At 43.6% G+C, this 18,560-nt stretch overlaps 1 protein-coding gene across 1 annotated transcript in view; it reads left to right on the top strand.

The window, feature by feature from the left end:
- SPECC1 (sperm antigen with calponin homology and coiled-coil domains 1) overlaps positions 1 to 18,560 on the top strand; it is a 246,390-nt gene that overhangs the window by 181 nt on the left and 227,649 nt on the right. The window contains exon 2 of the mRNA XM_024753283.1: positions 152 to 207. The gene's annotated coding sequence lies outside the window, so the exon portion shown is untranslated. The remainder of the gene's footprint in view (positions 1 to 151; positions 208 to 18,560) is intronic.

The following is an 18,560-nucleotide window of genomic DNA, read 5'->3' as shown; positions in this document are numbered from 1 at the left end:
GCACCTGGAACCCGGCCGCCGTTTGGATGCCCGGTGGCCCGGGATGCGCGCAGCCTGTCAGGAGCGCAGCGGGGACGCCTCCTCCCTGCGCATCCTGGAAGCACAGTTAGTTTTAGATGCTTTCTTTTCTTTTCTTTTCTTTTTTTTAAAGGAAGTGGGACCCTGAATTCCTCATTTTTCTTTTGTGGGCGCTGTATTTACCAGCAGGTAAGTTTATATAATAAGCGGTGTACGGTTAGAAATAACGCGTTCCGGGGAAGCTGCTCTCCCTTGCCCTCTATCGGGAGAATTTCGCGGACTGGTCGACACGCTTATCCATTAGCAGCTGCGGGCGCTGCAGGCAGCAGATGAAGTCCCGTGGAGTCGGCACAAGTCAACCCTTCTGAGCAAATTTTGGTTTCAGAAGATTTTTGTCATCTAGTTTCAAACAAGATGTTGTTTCATTTAAGACGGGGTGAGGGCAGCAAAACCTGTCAACCCTGATGCCTTAACTCTACAGCAAATGGCTTTGTACGATGAACTTGCAAAGCAAGCGGGTTTAATTTGGTGCCCCAAACTAGATCTGAAGCCTCCACGTTGAACTATGTTTTAATAATTTTTCAAGTTGATGTGTCTGCTCGTGGTGCGTAATCTTTTCTTCTGTTAAGAAGCAACAGATGTCTCTTTCTAGCGTTTGTGCCCATTCCTTGTTTTCTATGGACCACCTTCTCCACAGTGTGGACTATTAAGGGTAAAATAGGACATTTTTGTCTTGGGCTTGGTTTTCGGGGAATGTTCCCAGTATATCTTCACTAAGTTAAGTAAGTTTCTGTTTTGTTGATTTTTTCCCCCAGATGCTTTTGTATAGCATGTATTGAGATGACCATGTAGTTTTCTTCTTAACATTATTAAACACAAGTGATTATTCTGCTAGCTTTTCTGTCTCTAAAATCCTGGGATAATTTAAAATACACGTCTGGGTTGTTTGATAGATTCACTTAGCTAACATTTTATTTAGGGTTCTGGTATCTATATTTGTAAGAGATTGGTATATATATTTTCACCCTCCTCCCATTTTTGTCTGAGTTCATAATCAAGGTTATGCTGTCCTCACTGATTAAGTGGGGAAGCTTTCCATTATTTTCTATGCTTTGAAGCAGAAGAACCATCTGCACCTTGAAGTGTGGCACAATCTGACTGCAGACCGCCTGGGCTGCTGGTGTTTTTTTTGTTTTTGTTTTTAAGGAAGTTGGTATCAGTATTTAACTACCTTTTCATTTTTCCATGATCATTGACTTTTCTCAGGTTTTCTGTCTCCAAAGTCAACCTAATACTTTATATCTTCCTGGAAAATCATTAACATTGTTGATATTTAATATATGTTAGCATAATGTGTATAGTTGTCTGTTGCAAGCAAAAAAGTCTTTCATATCTGTGGCGCACTTTTTCTTGTTCATACGTGTGTGTGCGTGTGCATGTGTGTGTGTGTGCATGTCTGACTTTTCTCTTTTTTAATTGGTCAGACTTGCTTAATGCTTGCTTACTTTATTAGTCTTTCCAAAGATTTATTGACTAATCCTATTCATTTTTCTTTTTCTATGTCATTAATTTATGTTCTTTTTCTTTCTACTCAATTTGAGTTTATTTTACTCAAATTCTAGACTTTGAATCGAAAGATTAGATCATTTATGTAATCAGTCTCCTTCTGATGGAGGCAAGGGACTCTAATTCCTGTGGCCTCCCATCTGGCCTTTGCTCTATTTTTAATTTAACCCTTCAAATCAGACATTATTGCTGTTATTATTATTTTTTAGGTTAATATTAAACTTATCTACCTGTTTACCATTGTCTTCACTCTTCATTCCTTCTTGATCACAGATACTCTTCTTTGGATCACTTTCCTTCTCCCTGAAGTACATTCTTTAGAAGTTCCATCAGTGATAACATATTTTTCTGTTTTTATAATATCTGAAAATTCCTTTAATTTTGTCCACATTTTTGAATTTTGACTTCACCAGGTTTCTCTAACCTATTGATTCCAAAGTTATATATATATATTTTTTCTAGTATTTTTAAAAGATACTTTGTAGCTGGAAGGTCTGGGGACTTCAATTCTGCTATATTGCTGAAAGATGAAAAACAAATTAATTTGTAGTCTAACAAACTGTCGGTTTTAGTGACTTTTCCCTGTACAAAGTTATATGTTCATCTCAAATTTATTAATTATAACTTATATTGTCTGTACACTTATTTTTTCTGTTTGACCTATTGATTCCGAGAGTTGTGTTAAAGACTTCCACTATGATTCCTAGTTCTATTAGTTTTTGCAATATTATATACATTTACAGGCCAGCCCTAAGCAAACGGGCTGTGTGCATTTCCATTGAGTGTATGTCTAGAAGTGGAATTGCTTGGTCATAGGGTATGCATAGGCTCAGTTTTTGTAGATACTGTCAAACAGTTTTCAACAGTGGTTGCATCAACTTATGTACCCAAGAAGCATACGTGGTCGCCACACATCCTTGCCAACTCCTGGTTAATTTCTTTTTTATTTTAGTCATTCTAGTGGGTATCACATTGTGGTTTTAGCTTGGACTTCCCTGATGACAGGTGAAATTGAGCTCTTTTGGTATCCTTAAGTTTTCACACATATCTAAACATTTTTTTCTCTTGATGTTTAAAGATAACCTGCATATATGAGATTTGGGGTTTTTGTACTTTATGCATCAACAGTCATAAGTTTTACTGATTATTTGCTCATCATTGATTGTTTTATCTCTTGTTTTCCTCCTTTTTGGATTCATTATTTATTTCGATTGAATGAGTCCTTAAGTAAATTTTTTTCCCCCAGAGATTCTGTGGGTGGTAAACTTTCTGAGCCTTCGCATGTTTAAAAAATATTTTTAAATTTTGCTGTTCCACATGAATACTCTTGACTAGGTGTAGGAGTCTAGGTTAAAAAAATTCTGAATTTTGAAAATAATTCTCCATTACCTGCTGGCATGGCATCTAATGTGGTTGATAAGTCTATGCCACCTGATTCCTATTTCTTTGTAGTTAAACTGTTTATTTCTCTGAAGCTCTACAGTTTTTTCTTTTTCTCCAGTGTTCTAAAATTTCAGCACTGTTGGTCTAGGGCTGGATTTCTTTTGTTCTTCCTGCTCTGTTCTCTGTGGTCCCTTTCATTCTATAGATTAATACATTTATTTGGCCCTGGGGAAGTTTGAGGATTTCCTCATCTCCTCCATTCTGTTTATTTTCTGCTTCTGGAATTATTGTTAAATGGGGTATTAGAATATCTTAATTTATCTTTCAAGTTTCTTGACTTTGCTCTCAAATGTTCTGTCTCTTTATCTCTGTGGACGGTATTCTGGGAGATTTCCCTAATCTAGTGTTTAGCTTTGTCCAGTCAACTCTTTAGCCGATCTGTTGAGTGTTTTAAGTATTGTTTATCATATATTTAATTTTCAAGGTTTCTACTTTTTGAAATTTAATTTTTGGAATAGATAAGATATTCAGTGTTCAAAAATTACACTGTATTCAAAGGTCTCCCCACCACCCTATCCCCCGCTACCCAGTTCTCCCTCACCCCACAAGTGGGTAACCATTGTTATTAGTTTCTTACGTATCCCTCCAGAGTCTCTTTATGTAAATATAAGCAAATATGAATTAGATTCTTGATCCCTCCTTTTCCTTTTGCACAAACAGTACTACCCTTGAACCTGCTTTTTTGTTTTTTGGCCACGCCCCATGGCTTGCGGGATCTTAGTTCCCCGACCAGGTATCAAACCTGGGCCCCAGCAGTGAAAGCACCGAGCCCTAACCACTGGACCGCCAGGGGATTCTCTTGACCCTCCTTTTTAATCTCACAACGTGCAGTAGAGATCTTCACCCATCAGCTGGCTCTTGCTTTTGCAGATAGAGTCTCCCGTCAGTCTTTCCAAGGACATTTAATAATTTCTTCTATGTATTAACTCCTTCTTCTGGTATATGTACCCCTGTTGGCTTGGTGTCCCCATTTTCATGACGCTGAGTAAAACCTGGGGTGCCTTTCTTTGTGTGCTCATCTGTAATTAATTAATTAATTAATTTTTGGCTGTGTTGGGTCTTCGTTTCTGTGCGAGGGCTTTCCCTAGTTGCGGCGAGCGGGGGCCACTCTTCATCGCGGTGCGCGGGCCTCTCACCGTCGCGGCCTCTCTTGTTGCGGAGCACAGGCTCCAGACGCGCAGGCTCAGTAGTCGTGGCGCACGGGCTTAGTTGCTCCGCGGCACGTGGGATCCTCCCAGACCAGGGCTCGAACCCGCGTCCCCTGGCATTGGCAGGCAGTTTCTCAACCACTGCGCCACCAGGGAAGCCCCTGTGTGTGCTCATTTTGAGTGTGGGGATTCCTGTTTCCCCGCCTATCTCTTTGCTGCCTCTGGTGATTGCTGGCGAGCTGTGACGTGCTGCCGGGCGGAGTGTGTAGCCCAGGGGAGGGGCTCATGTAGTGGCCGCTCAGCGTGTGGGGAAAGCATCCCAGGGCCCTGGCCATCCCAGCCGCCGCGCCCCAGTTCATCTTGTCAGATCCCATCGCTGCCCCTCTTTCTGTCTGCTGATTTGGAGCCTGAAACCCGTTACCATTTGCCCCTGCATGACGGCCTCCTCCCAAGCTTGTACTGGGCTGGGGTTCACTCAGGCCGTCTGATCCTGAGAACTCTCCACCTTTCAAAAGTGTCTTAGATGCTTTAGTTGGCCAGTGGCCCTGTTTCTTGTTTCCCAGGTCTCTTACTGATTTAGTGGTTTAAAACTACTTCTGTCATTCCAAAGAATTTTAGGGTACCTGGAAGGCAGAAGTATGTGTTTAGTTCATTTTCTGATCTCCAATATTTCTTTTATCTTGAATTTGTTTCTGTGTCAGGGGTCCACTGGACCACCCCCAGATTTAGTGATTCCCCAGGAGGTCTCAGGGGACTCAACATTGCCATCTATGTGGCTGCGATTTATCACAGTGGAAGAATACAACGCAAGGTCAGCAAAGGGAGAAGCCCCATGGGGTCAGGTCCAGGGGACCAGGCACAGGATTCCAAAAGTCCTCTCCTGGCTGAGTCACACGGCGACGCGTTGTGAGAACACAGGTGAAGCGCTGTCCACCAGGAAGCTCTCTGGAGACTCGGCACCAGGGTTTTTTTCTGGGGGCTGGCCACACGGGCGTCCTCTGCCTAGCACCTATCCGAACTCCTGACTCCCGGAAGGAAAGCAGGTGTTCAGCATAAACCACCGTGTTCGCACAAAAAGAGCCTCTCTTCACAGTCCTACAAATGTCAGGAAGTAAAACCCAAGTTCCCAGCCAAGGGCCAACCTGCCGAGCAGGGCTTTTTTCAGAAGAGCCATCTCAGGCCTACTCTGTTAACCCTTTTTTGTAAAGTGTGCCTCCTGTTTTCCACAGAAAAAGATGGATACCATACCTGGAGCTGACATCTCCCATCCAGCTTACCAAGTGCTTTTTGCCCTCTCTCTGGAGAGAGCAGCTTTTTTTGAGTATTAAGATGCAGTGATGGGTAAAGAACTGTTTCCTGACTTTGAAAGAAGCCAAAGTATGGCACGTGCCAAGCAGCCCTGAGGGGGCAGAGCATGGGGTGACTGTTAAATCATTGGTTTTCTTGTTGGTCTTTGGTCACTGCAGGGCAACTGGTGGCTCATCGTGAACATGGCAGTCCCCAGTGTCATGCATACCTTTTCCATGGTCCATTCTGGTCACCCCGTCCATGGCAGGCTCTGCTGCCCAAACTCTGGCCCTGGCTCTGCTCAAGGGGCATTTCATCTCTTACTTCTCTTCTGTGGCTGTGTTCAGTGGCTCTTGTTGCTTCACTTTGTGTCTAAGTTTAATCTCCCACAAGATTGAGGATTCCCTGAGGATCAAACAGCAAATCACATGTAGCTATGGACCCAGAGCCTCCCTGCCAGGGTGACTGCTTACACTGGTCCCTGTTAGCGCTGCTTGACGGAACAGCTGTGTTGCAGACCAGGTTCTTGGCCTCCTTAATTAATAGAAATTGACCAGAGGCCAGACAAGAAATTTAGGCAAGGCTTTATTGGGGCCCCTGCTGCAGCTGGGGGAAGCTGGAAAAAATGCTTTTGCTCCCGGCACCCTGTTTTTGCTCCAGGCTCTTCGGAAGTGGCAGTTGGGTTTTTTGGTCTCTTTGTATCTTTGGGGTCCAGAATTTGCCCCAGCTGAGCATTCGTGCAGTTATTTTTAGTCCCATATAGTTTCTTTGTATTTTGTTGCTCCCAGAGAGGTGTGTCCAGGGGCAAGCATTGCAGCACTGCAGGAGAGAGTCCCAGGTCCCAGCCTGTCTCAGCTATAAGGACACAGGAAGCTGTCTCTTCTTCATCCTATTCCCTGCTCCCCACGTTGCTGACTTGTTCTGTGCTGAGGATGGTGAGGGAAAGCTCCAAGCTGACATTAACAGCCTGGGTTGTCTGAGTTCTGTCTTCCCAAGCAGCAGATGGTATAACGAAACGTCTCCGTTGGAAAGGCTTTTTGAGGTCATTGAACCTGCCTGTGGACTTAGATTGTCAAATCTTTTCTGACTCTACGGGCTGTGTCCAGTTGTAGACCTCATTCCTCTGTCTCCCCATGGTTTTAGACCTCAGGTGTGGGGAATTGAATTAATCACATCTTCTTCTTAGCACTTTATCATCGTTGGTCCGTCCAAGCCCCTCTCTTGTTTTGTGCGCTTGTTCATGCTTTTGTTGGTTCATTTATAATTCCTTCCTTCTTCTTCTGTGTACCCCACTCTCTCATTCTCTTCCCCCCACAGCCGACTATTCTAATGTGTTTAATACATATGCTTTTGTTGTATGTATTCTTTTTTTTTTTTAGCGTCAGTTGTGGTTTTACTTGTAGTTGTATGGCCCAAATGTAACTCAATTTATTCACTATCTTGACTTCATTAGATAATGTGCTTACATCTTCCCAAAATATTTGCATTTGAATGAAAGTCTCTTCCCCACCAAATATTTCCATGTCTTGTTGTATGTATTCTTTTTTTTTTTAGCGTCAGTTGGGGTTTTATTTGTAGTTGTATGGCCCAAATGTAACTCAATTTATTCACTATCTTGACTTCATTAGATAATGTGCTTACATCTTCCCAAAATATTTGCATTTGAATGAAAGTCTCTTCCCCACCAAATATTTCCATGTCTTGTTGTATGTATTCCTAAGAATGTGTACTGTTTTGTGTGCATGTTTTTTCATATTTTTAAAAATCTGTGTGCATGTATTTTTTTCTTTATTTTTAACTTTTTATTTTATATTGGGGTGTAGTTGATTAACGACGTTGTGATAGTTCCAGGTGTACCGGGGCACGAACCCGTGTCCCCTGCAACGGCAGGCGGACTCACAACCACTGCACCACCAGGGAAGCCCTTGTGTGCAAGTATTTTTAATTTATATAAATGGTGTCACGTTATAGCTCTTCCTAGTGTTATCACTCACCGCCATGTTTCTTTGACTCATCCCTGTTGCTATGGTGACCATCTGGTTTGTGTATCTACCACATTCTGCCTATCTCTCTCCTGGTGATGGACGCCCACATTGATTCCTACGCCCAGACATGAACCTCTTGTATTTGTCCCATATGGACTTCTGGGAGCATCTCTCTGGGATTCAGGCCAGGAGAGGACTGCCTGTTCATAGTGTGTGCCTATACTTAATAGAACCGAGTACCACCGATTGCTCTTGAAAGAGGCTGCACCATCCTACATTCCCCCCTCTCCCCAGCAGTGCACAGGATTCCAAAGATCTTTATCTCTGCAAACACTTGGCATTGTCCAGCTTTCTAATTTTTAGCAGCCTTACTCTTTTTATTTACATTTCTCTGGTTACTACCAAGTTTGAGAATATCTTTATATATGCTTGCTGCCTTGTTGAATTTCCTGTAACATGAATTGCCTGTTCCTGCTCTTTCCCCATTTTTCCTTCGTTCTTTTTTTTTTTTTGGGCTGCGCCACTCGGCTTGTGGGATCTTAGTTCCCTGACCAGGGATCAATCCTGTGCCCACAGCAGTGAAAGTCCGAGTCTGAACCACTGGATTGCCAGGGAATTCCCTCGCGCCCCCCATTTTTCTTTTTTTTCTTTTAAATTTATTTATTTATTTTGGCTGCATGGGGTCTTCGTTGCTGCGTGTGGGCTTTCTCTAGTTGCGGCGAGCGGGGGCTACTCTTCGTTGTGGTGCATGGGCTTCTCATTGTGGTGGCTTCTTCTTGTTGTGGAGCATGGGCTCTAGGCGCCCGGGCTTCAGTAGTTGTGGCCTGTGGGCTCAGTAGTTGTTGTTTGTGGGCTCTAGAGCGTAAGCTCAGTAGTTGTGGTGCACGGGCTGAGTTTCTCCGAGGCATGTGGGATCTTCCCTGGCCAGGGCTCGAACCCGTGTCCCCTGCATTGACAGGCAGACTCTCAACCACTGCGCCACCAGGGAAGTCCCATGCCCCCCAGTTTTCAACTGGAATTTCTGACTAGAATATTTTAGACATTAGCCACTTGTTGATTTTTAGATGACGCAAATGGTTTCTCCTGATATGTAATGTGTCCATTCATTTTGTGGTTGGTATCTTTGTTGAGTAGAAATCCTTAATTCTGTAATCAAAATAACCAATGTGGAGAGTAGAGGAGGGAAGGAGTGGGAGTTTGGGATTAGCGGAGGCAAATTGTTATATATAGGATGGATAAACAGCGAGGTCCTACTGTAGAGCACAGGGAACTATGTTCAATATCCTGTGATAAACCATAATGGAAAAGAATATGAAAAGGAATATATATATATGTATAACTGAGTCACTTTGCTGTACAGAATTAACACAACATTCAACTGTAGTTCAAAAGAAAAAATTTGCCCCCAGATCCCAAGATAAATGCCTATGTTTGTTGATTGACAACATTTTAATAATCAAGACATTCCACATAAAAATCCAGATTTCTAGCCTCTGTTGAATCAGTCGTGCTTCGATGTTGGCTAGGGTAACCGAGTGGTGGGCTGTCTCGCCTCACTCGTTCTTGTGACTTCTTGGTTGTGTGGTCTTTTGAGCTTATGACCAGCCCCTGCTGTGTGTGGAGCAACACCTTGAAATAAACAAGCATGGTGGTAGTAAGTGTGCGTGAGGGTGTTAAGTGAACTCGATTATGGGGTGAAGTGGGCGTGGAGCTGGGAGCAGTGTGGTTGCCGTTCTCACGACATCCAATGAGTGTCAATGTAGGAACAGAAAACCTATTGCACTGCCCACCATCTTTCAGCAGTAGTAACTCATTCTTTTCGACCTTTCCTGGGTTGTTTCTTGTTTTGATGTATTAAAAAAAAAAAAAGGCCATGGCTTAGTGGAGTCCGCATATGAGTTGGGGCTCCAAACCAGGGGTCTAAAACCTTGTTCTGTAAAGAGCCAGATAGAAAATACTTTAGGCTTTTTGGGGTCATACGCGCTCTGACAACCACTCTGCTCCTGCCCTGATAGCTCAGACGTAGCCGTAGACAGTATGTGAATAAATGTGGTTCGTTCATTTGGCCCAGACTTGACCCACAGACTATCGTTTGCTCACTTAACGTTTTCTTCCTTCTGTTGTTTCTAAGGTGCACGGTTATAACATTCACCTAGTCACTACGTAGCAGGTACCTACCGTGTGCCAGTGCTGAGATTATAGTGATGGATGAGACACAAGTTCAGACTTTAGGCTCGAGGTCTGGGTGGGGAGACAGACAAGGGAGGATAACAGGCCAGGACTGGGTGAGCCCAGATCGGCCATCGGGGTTTAGGGTAGGGCATATCAGGGAAGACTTTCTGTAAGAAGGAGGCATCAGAAATGAGCGGGGAGAGGAATTAGGCAAGACGGGGGCAGGGCCTTTATGTACTTCATCTACAAATCCAAGAGGCGAGAGTTTTGCTCAATATCGCTGGAAAGCATAGATCTGGGTTTTGTGGTGGCAAGGAATGGGGCTCAGGGTGGATGTAGTAGGGGTGGTAACCAGCCAAAAAGTGGGAAGCAGGAATGACAAGACAGAGACTGGGTAAAAATTCCACACACACAGTTACATGTGCTTGAATTATCAAAGGTTGATGGTGGGGGCTTCCCTGGTGGCGCAGTGGTTGGGAGTCCGCCTGCCGATGCAGGGGACACGGGTTCGTGCCCCGGTCCGGGAGGATCCCACATCCCACGGAGCGGGTGGGCCCGTGAGCCATGGCCGCTGGGCCTGCGCGTCCGGAGCCTGTGCTCCGCAACGGGAGAGGCCACAACAGTGAGAGGCCCGCGCACAGCAAAAAAAAAAAAAAACAAAAAAAAGGTTGATGGTGTGTCAGAAAATAAAAAAACACAGAACGTTAATTTCACAAAGTTAAAATAACCCTGATGGAGTACAGTGTAAGCCCACAAAAGTAAAGTGTAGACCAAGCTAACATATGGATGTATGCGAATATCCTAGATAAAATAGCAAAATGAATTCAGCGGAAGTTAGAGAGGAATACATTTTCCCAAGTAAGTTTTATTCTGGGAATTGAAGAATGCTTTGATATTAGGACATAAGTTAGTTTAATTTATTGTGTAAGTAATAAAAGAGGAAAGCTGCGTAATCACCTTGAGAGAAACTGAAAACGCACTTCATGGAATTCGACGCTGAACCATGTGCTTTCCTGAGAAGCTTCCACTGCCCTGCCTTCAGGTGTGCAGTCTCCCTCCTAACTTCCTCACCTTTTTGTTTCCCTGGCACACCTCTGCTCTTTATTTCTTTACGTTTTCCTTCTTCACGTCCTTTGTGACCCTTTCCTGTGTCCTTGGTGTGGAATTAGGTTATTCTCTTCTGCCTGGTCCAGGGGGCACTATTCAGACCTCTCATCGTGCATTTCAGTTGTAATTCTTAGCCTCTCTCAATACTTAGTTGATTTCCTTCTGTTGGAGCCTGGTCCTGTGGTGGGCACTGCGGATATGGAGCTAAGTTAGATGATGCCGGTCACTTGCCTTTTCGCCCTCAGGCTGGTCCCCGGTGCTCCCCTGGCCTCTGCCGCGGCTCTGGGTGTGAGTAGGAGGCGGGGAGGTGAGAGGAGGGTGGAAGCCAGGGGATTTCTCCGCCGTTTGCTGCCTTGGACCCTGTCTCAGGGGTGGTTCCAGCTCCAACTGAGTGACAGTGGCCTCTGGCCTTTGTCCCACCTCCTTCCCTTGTCCCTCCAGCCTTATTAAACATGCTGGAGGGGTCCCGCTGTTGGGAATCTCTGGATCGGCTCGCCCCCCGACTTGGCATTTTAGCCCTTCCCAGACCTTGTGGCCAGTTCCCGTAATAGGTTCCCTCTACTGAACTACTGCTCTTGAATTCTGTTTTCCTGATTGGACCCAGCCCAGTGTAGACAAGAGCCCTGCTTCTGGGTGCCCACAATCTTATAGGACAAACACATTAAAACGACTCTGATTTTTGTCCAAGTAGACCTCACCTCAGGCACAAGCACTGGCCGTGACCCAGACTGAGACCGTTGTAGGACTTCACACTCCTTGTTCACAGAGACTTTTCCAAGGATAATCAAGTCTCCAAACCAGGTTAATCCCTTTCTTTTGAGTTGCTGGAGATGGAGCTGGTGGGGCCAGAGCCCTCTTCGCTCTTGGGGGTCATAGGATGCGTGAGCTCTGCGGGAGGTTGGTCTTTGGGGGTTTTTTGATTATTTTAAATTTATGAACTTGGTCTTTGTTTGGTTCAGTGTGTGTCTCCAGTGCATAGTGAGTGCCCAGTCAACATCATTTCATAAAATCTAAGATGCCATCCATTTTCAAACAATTATTTTGTGTTCCACTAAAAAAGAAAAAAAAAAAATACTGTCCATTAAACTGTGATGTAATGTTTTTTATTATGTGCACTTTTTATTTTAGGCTTATTAAAAGGTCGTTTACACGTATTCAAGACATCAATTCATGTCATACAGTGTTCTTGTTCGTATACAGAAAGGAAAGTGTAAATGAAGCACACTGCTTAGGGCATTTCTAAAACCTCCTCTTCTGAGTCACTTTGACTCCACAGTCATCTGTCTGTGACTTTTTGCAGATGGTGTCCCCTCTGCCATCAGAAACCCTGGTAACATGTGGTTGTAAAACTGTTCCTCACTTGTCTCCAGGATTTTCTTTTGAGCTTGTGACACCCATTCTTCAAATTCCATGCTAGCCCTTCCTTATCTCACCGAAGGGATCAGCAGACGGTGTTGCTAAAGCAGCCAGGACTCACACCGCTCCTTCGATTACCCGTCTTGGTGTGTAGGCTGAAATACTGTAGGATTGCAGTCGTCTGTGAGGCCACCTGGAACGGAAGCCGAGTCACTGCGCTTTTTCAGGGAGCTTATCTTTTTTTTAAAAAAATAATAAATTTATTTATTTATTTTTGGCTGTGTTGGGTCTTCGTTCCTGTGCGTGGGCTTTCTCCAGTTGCGGCGAGCGGGGGCCACTCTTCATCGCGGTGCGCGGGCCTCTCACTGTCGCGGCCTCTCTTGTTGAGGAGCACAGGCTCCAGACGCGCCGGCTCAGTAGTTGTGGCTCACGGGCCTAGTTGCTCCGCGGCGTGTGGGACCTTCCCAGACCAGGGCTCGAACCCGTGTCCCCTGCATTAGCAGGCAGATTCTCAACCACTGAGCCACCAGGGAAGCCCAGGGAGCTTATCTTGTAACTGGCCGAGCAACACGCCTGGCCAATGGCTACCGTAGGCGGCATGCTGACTTCAGGGATGTTAAAATGTGTGTCTTAGAATCGACAGACTGTGGTATTTGCACAGTTAGTTAAGCGAAGGAACCTGGTGCTGCCTGAACCCATTCCTTACTGAGAGAGTGAAGACAACTCGCAGAAAGACGTGGGGTGTGGGTGTCCCCAGACCCAGTTGTTCCTTGGGCTGCATCCACCCCTCCGCTTTCCACGGTTTATATACGGAAGCCGGTCATCCCTCCCTCTTTCTTTGTGAAGCTAGTTCAGATTAGTTTCATGTCACTTGCAACCTAGAGAATCATGACTAATCCAGAAGCTTATAAAATGAGTATAAACAATGTGGCGTGTGCAGGAATTAAAAGAATATCAAGGCTCAGAAGTAGCATCAAGAAGAGAGAGACTCGCTGTGTCTGAGGGTTCCCTAAGGAGGAGGTGGTCAAGCTTTCAGTCTTGAGTTTCCCAGGTGAGGCCAGACCCTCCTCTGGGGTGCTTCCCAAGGACCCCGTGTACACCTGTGCTTCAAACTACTGACCCCCACTGTCTTTCTCACTGCTGTCTGTTTCCTAAGTCAGGAATCAAGGACCCAGTAGATAACTTGTTGAACAAATGAATGAATGTGTTTTGAGGAAGGAAGAGAAATTGCTTGTAGACAGGGGTGGGAAAGGCGCTCCAGGAAGAGAAACGAGAAAGTGCAAAGGCAAATGGGCCCGGAGGAGCAAGACGTGCTCTGGAAACTGCATGTAGGGAAGCTCTGGGAGGGGAGGCTCAGAGCTGAGATGGTTGGAGGTGAGGCTGAGGGATGGGCAAGGGCTGGGGGATGGGGCTGATGTGTAAAGTAAGATGCTTGGACCTTATTCCTTAGGCAGTGGGAACCATTGAAGCATTAAAAATTTTTTATTGTGGTAACATATACATGACATAAAATTTATCTTCTTAACCATTTTCAGCGTACAGCTCTGAGGCGTGAAGTACACACACATTGTTGTGCAACCGTCACCACCCTCCATCTCCAAACTTTTTCATCTTCCTAAACTAAAATTCTGTCCCCATGAAACACCAACTCTTCATTTTCCTTTCCTCAGCCCCGGTAACCACTCTTCTACTTTCTGTCCCTGTGAATTTGACTACTCTAGGTACCTTATAAAAACCACTGAAGTTTGGTGGTAACACGGTGGGTAAATAGATGTGCATTTTAGAACATTCACACGGGCCACTTTTTAGAGGATTGTCAAGAAGAGAAAGAGGCTGCTGAGTGTAGGGGAGCCAGCTGGGAACCTCGATGGTGTGTGAGCCAAGGCTTTCGCAGTGGGGATGACGAGAGGGCCTGGAACCCTCAGGGTCCTGGGTGTGGGGGTGGAAGAGCTCGTTTTGACACCTTTTGTTTTGGCTTGGATACCAGCCATGATGGGGAATCCAAGAGGAACTTGGATGCCCAGGTTAGGATGGGTAGCAGAAGCATGGGTACCCTCTCCGTATCCCCTTCTTTTCACCGCTTCGGTGGACGTTGGTCCGACTCCCAGTGATCAGCACTTGCGTGTCTTTGCCCCGGGCTTCCTGGGGCCCACAGGTGCCCACTTTGCTGCCCAGAACAGCAGAGTGGAAGTGCCAGGGAATTAACACCCTCCCAACTCCCCAGAAACCCTCAGCCAAAGGTGATGGAGTTGGTGTATAACCATCCCAGCTCCCCGCACCTCCCCCTACCATGGGACGACGCCAAGGAGTGTATTGTGTATGCTGGCGCCCAGAGTTCCCCGGTGGGATTTAGCTTCGGGTACAGTGGTAATTTGCTTGATGAAGCACACTTTGTTGGCTGCCTGTTCTTTTTCTTGTCTCATTGCCCTGACCGGAAGCTCCCGTACAATTTCACTAGAAGTGGCAGAGAAGATATCCTTGTATTCCTGATCTTAGGAGGAAAGCATCCAGTGTTCCGCTGTTAAGAATGACGTTGCCTGTGGGTTTTTAGTAGACGCCTTTCTTCGGGTTGAGGAAGTTCCCTTCTGTTCCTAGCTCGTTCAGTGTTTTTTACCAGGAAAGGGTCTCGGATTTTGTCACATGCTTTTCCTATGTCTATTGAGATGACTGTGTGATTTTTATTTGTTCCATTCATTGATTTTTGGATGTTAAACCAACCTTGCATTCCTCAGATAAATTCCGTTTGGTCATGGTACGCAATTTTTTAAATATGTTGCCGGATTTGGTTTACTAGTATTTTGTTGAGGATTTTTATATCCATATTCAGAGGAGATACTGGTCTGTAGTTTTCTTGTGATGTCTTTATCTTGTTTTGGTATCAGGAAAATATTGTTGTCATGAAATGAGTTGGAAAGTGTTCCTTCCTCTCTGTTTTTGGGACAGTTTGTGAAGAATTGATGTTAATTATTATTCAAAGGTTTAATAGTGTTCAACATTGAAGTCTTTGGGGCCTGGGCTTTTCTTTGTGGGTAGTTTTTTTTTTTTTTTAGTAGATCTTTATTGATAATTGCTTCGCAACACTGTGCTAGTTTCTGTCGTACAAACGGAGTGAATCAGCCATATGCATACATACGTCCCCATATCCCCTCCCTCTTGAGCCTCCCTCCCACCCTCCCTATCCCCCCTCTCTAGGTCATCACAAAGCACGGAGCTGAGAGGGTAGTTTTTTAAATTACTAATTCAGTCTCTTCACTATCACCAGTATAGTTGTTTCTGTTATCCCTTCGTTGCTTTCTTTTGCATTGAGTGCTCTCTAATATAACATTTCAGTGGGCTGAATAGTCTCCCCCCTACTTCATGTTCACTTAGAACCTCAGAATATGACCTTATTTGGAAATAGGGTCTTTGTAGATGTAACTAGTTGGGGATCCTGAGATGATATCGTCCTGTATTTAGGGTGGGCCCTAAATCCAATGACTGGTGTCCTTATGAGAAGAGAAGAGGACACACAGAGGCACACAGAAAGCAGTCCACCCAAAGTCAGCCAGAGATGCAGCTACAAGCCGAGGAACACCTAGAATCGCCTTGACCCACCAGCACCTGGAAGAGACAAGGAAAGGTTCTTTCCTAGAGTCTTCAGAGGGAGGAGACACCCTGATTTCAGACTTTTAGACTCCAGAACTGGGAGAGAAGACATTTCTGTTGTTTTAAGCCACTAAATTTGTGGTAATTCATTCCTGTAGACCTAGGAAACGAATACAAACCTTTTATTTTCTTTAGTGATATTTCCCCCCCACCATATCTGAGTTATGTCCTCTGTTGTTGCTGCAGGGCATACCGTGTATATCTTATCAGAATCTACTACAGATTTATATTAATTTAGTTCCAATGAGTTATAGCAACGTTATTGCTGTATGGCTCTATTCTCTTTGCTCCCCTTTTGCGGTATTACATATTATATCTATGAATATTGCAAACCTGACCGTACATTGTTATAATTATCATCTGAACCATCTACAGTGATTTCTTTAGCCCAATCTAGATTTGTTCCAACCCATCTCCTTTGTGTAGCTGTTGGCAAATATATTACACATATATTTCTATATGTTACAGGTCCAACAGTACATTATATGCATAATATTTTACATAATTAAAAAAATCAATTCAGAGGAGAATAAAACCTGTGTTTTAACTATCATTTATAATTACATAATTACCTTCACTGGTGCTCTTTGATTATTTTTGCGTGTGAATTTGAATTTCCTTCTGGGGCCACTTGCTTTTACACTGAAGAACTTCCTCCAGTATTCCTTCTAAAGCAGGCAACGAGTTCTCTGCAGGATGGCAGACATTTTATTGGCTTCCGCATGCTACCATGGCTATAATAAGATCTGAGGCTGGTCTTACAGGTAAGGCAGTGGGACATGCCTCACTTGGAATGAATCATTCATTGCTGAAGGTGACTTTCAGAGCTTCATAGCTCACCCTACAGGTAACCGTGCACCACTGGTGTCCGGCCTCTGGGTAAGTGAACTGGGGTTTTTCTCTTGCTGCCAGGCGCTCCTTCTGTATTGCTTTGTGACTTTTAAGTCAGTTGCTCAATTTCCTTTTTTTTTTTTTTTCTTTTAACTTTTATTGTAGAAAATTTCAAACATTCACAAAAAATATACAGCCTCATATGATAAATATTCATGTACCCATGACCTGGCTTCAACAATGATTAAATCGTGACCAAACGTGTTTTATCTATACTCCCACCTAAACTCCCTCAATATTATTTTGTAAGTTGCTCACTTTCTTTTCCTCATTTTCATCTGGAAAAGAGTGTGACGGTGTCCTAAACAAATTTAATGCAGGTGTAATGAGAAAAACCTATAAAACCCTTTGATGTGTAGTAATTAAGTGAAAGCTGTATGAAAAGTGCAGGACTTAGTCATTGTAAGTAGTAACAAAGGATGCCTAGCACCATATGCTAGGGTTTGTTTTTTTCTTTAAAGGAGCTGTAGTGTGGCACTTTAAAAAGTGTTGCAAATGACAGGGTGGTTGCAGACCGAGTCTAGCTTTGATATTGTAATATTAAGGGACTGCAAGCTTATAGTTTTTTTGGTTGACTTTAAGTGGGCTTTGGCAGAAGGCACATGTAAAGTGACGTTATTTATAACCGGCATGTTGACTGAAGGGACAGAACCTAAAAGGAAAGACTAAAATATTAAACACAGTATTTATCAAGCAAAGGGTGTGTGTGTTATTTTTTTATGATCAGGAAGAATACTTTTATTCCATCATCACTGACAGAGTTAGAGGCATTCCACGTGTGTCTCTGTGCGTCTTAGATATCAAAATATGAGAAAAGTTGGTGATGCTTAAGACCAGTAGGTTTAAAGAAATGTTTTGTTTCCTGAGTTTAATCTCTTTTTTTTCAACAAGTAATTCTTGCTTGGTGTAAAAATTGCAAACAGCACAGATATACGACTTAGTGAAAATTCCTAATGTTCCCCCAGCTGTTTTGTTTCTATTCTTCCAGACATTTCCTGTGTATGCACTGGAACACATAGTGTATATTTGTTTTCAGGAATCTGCTCATATTAACATAATCACACTGTACTGCTTGTTGGTTTTGCTTTCGCATAACACACATCTTCGTAGGTCAATATGTGGACATCTTTATGCTTCTTTTTGATGATTGAATTCTGTGTGTGTACTCTCGTGTAGGCAATATCTTGATGAGGGACATTTGGATTATTGCTCATCTTTTTCCTGTTATAAACAATGCTTCAGTAACATTGTTGTGTGTGTATCTTTGCCCAGTTATGTATTTTGGTAGAAATGATATCTAGGAGTAGAGGTGATTATACTAAGTGAATTAAATCAGAAAGAGAAAGACAAATATCATATGATATCACTCATGTGGGATCTAGAAAAATGATACAGATGAACTTACTTACAAAACAGAAATAGACTCACAGACATAAAAAACAAACTTATAGTTACCAAAGGTGGGGGTGGGAGGGATAAATTAGGAGGTTGGGATCAACAGATACACACTACTATACATAAAATAGATAAACAACGAGGTCCTATTGTAGACCGCAAGGAACTATATTCAATATCCTGGGATAAACCATAATGGAAGAGAATATAAAAAAGAATGTATATATGTGTATGACTGAGTCATTTCGCTGTACAGCAGAAATTAACACAATATTGTAAATCAACTAGACTTAAAAAAAAAAAAGTTGTGGCTATTTAAGATTTTGCCAGTTGTTCTCCTAAAGAGCTGATCAATTTATAGTGGCGAAGAAGGCACCCCCCCTCCAAACTAAAGCAGATCTTCCCTTTCCTACACTCTCAAAGCACCCTGTATTTCTCTTCTGTACCACGTGTCAGAATTGCATTTAAATAATTATGTAAATTCCCCCTCCCCTATTTACCCCCTAAAAATATAAGTTCAGTGTGGACAGGAACATTGTTTCTATTT

This window comes from Neophocaena asiaeorientalis, unplaced genomic scaffold (assembly GCF_003031525.2).
Source record: "Neophocaena asiaeorientalis asiaeorientalis breed wild unplaced genomic scaffold, Neophocaena_asiaeorientalis_V1.1 scaffold540, whole genome shotgun sequence".
NCBI lineage: Eukaryota > Metazoa > Chordata > Mammalia > Artiodactyla > Phocoenidae > Neophocaena > Neophocaena asiaeorientalis.
Note: the sequence above shows the minus strand (reverse complement) of the source record. Positions and strands in the feature narration are given on the sequence as shown.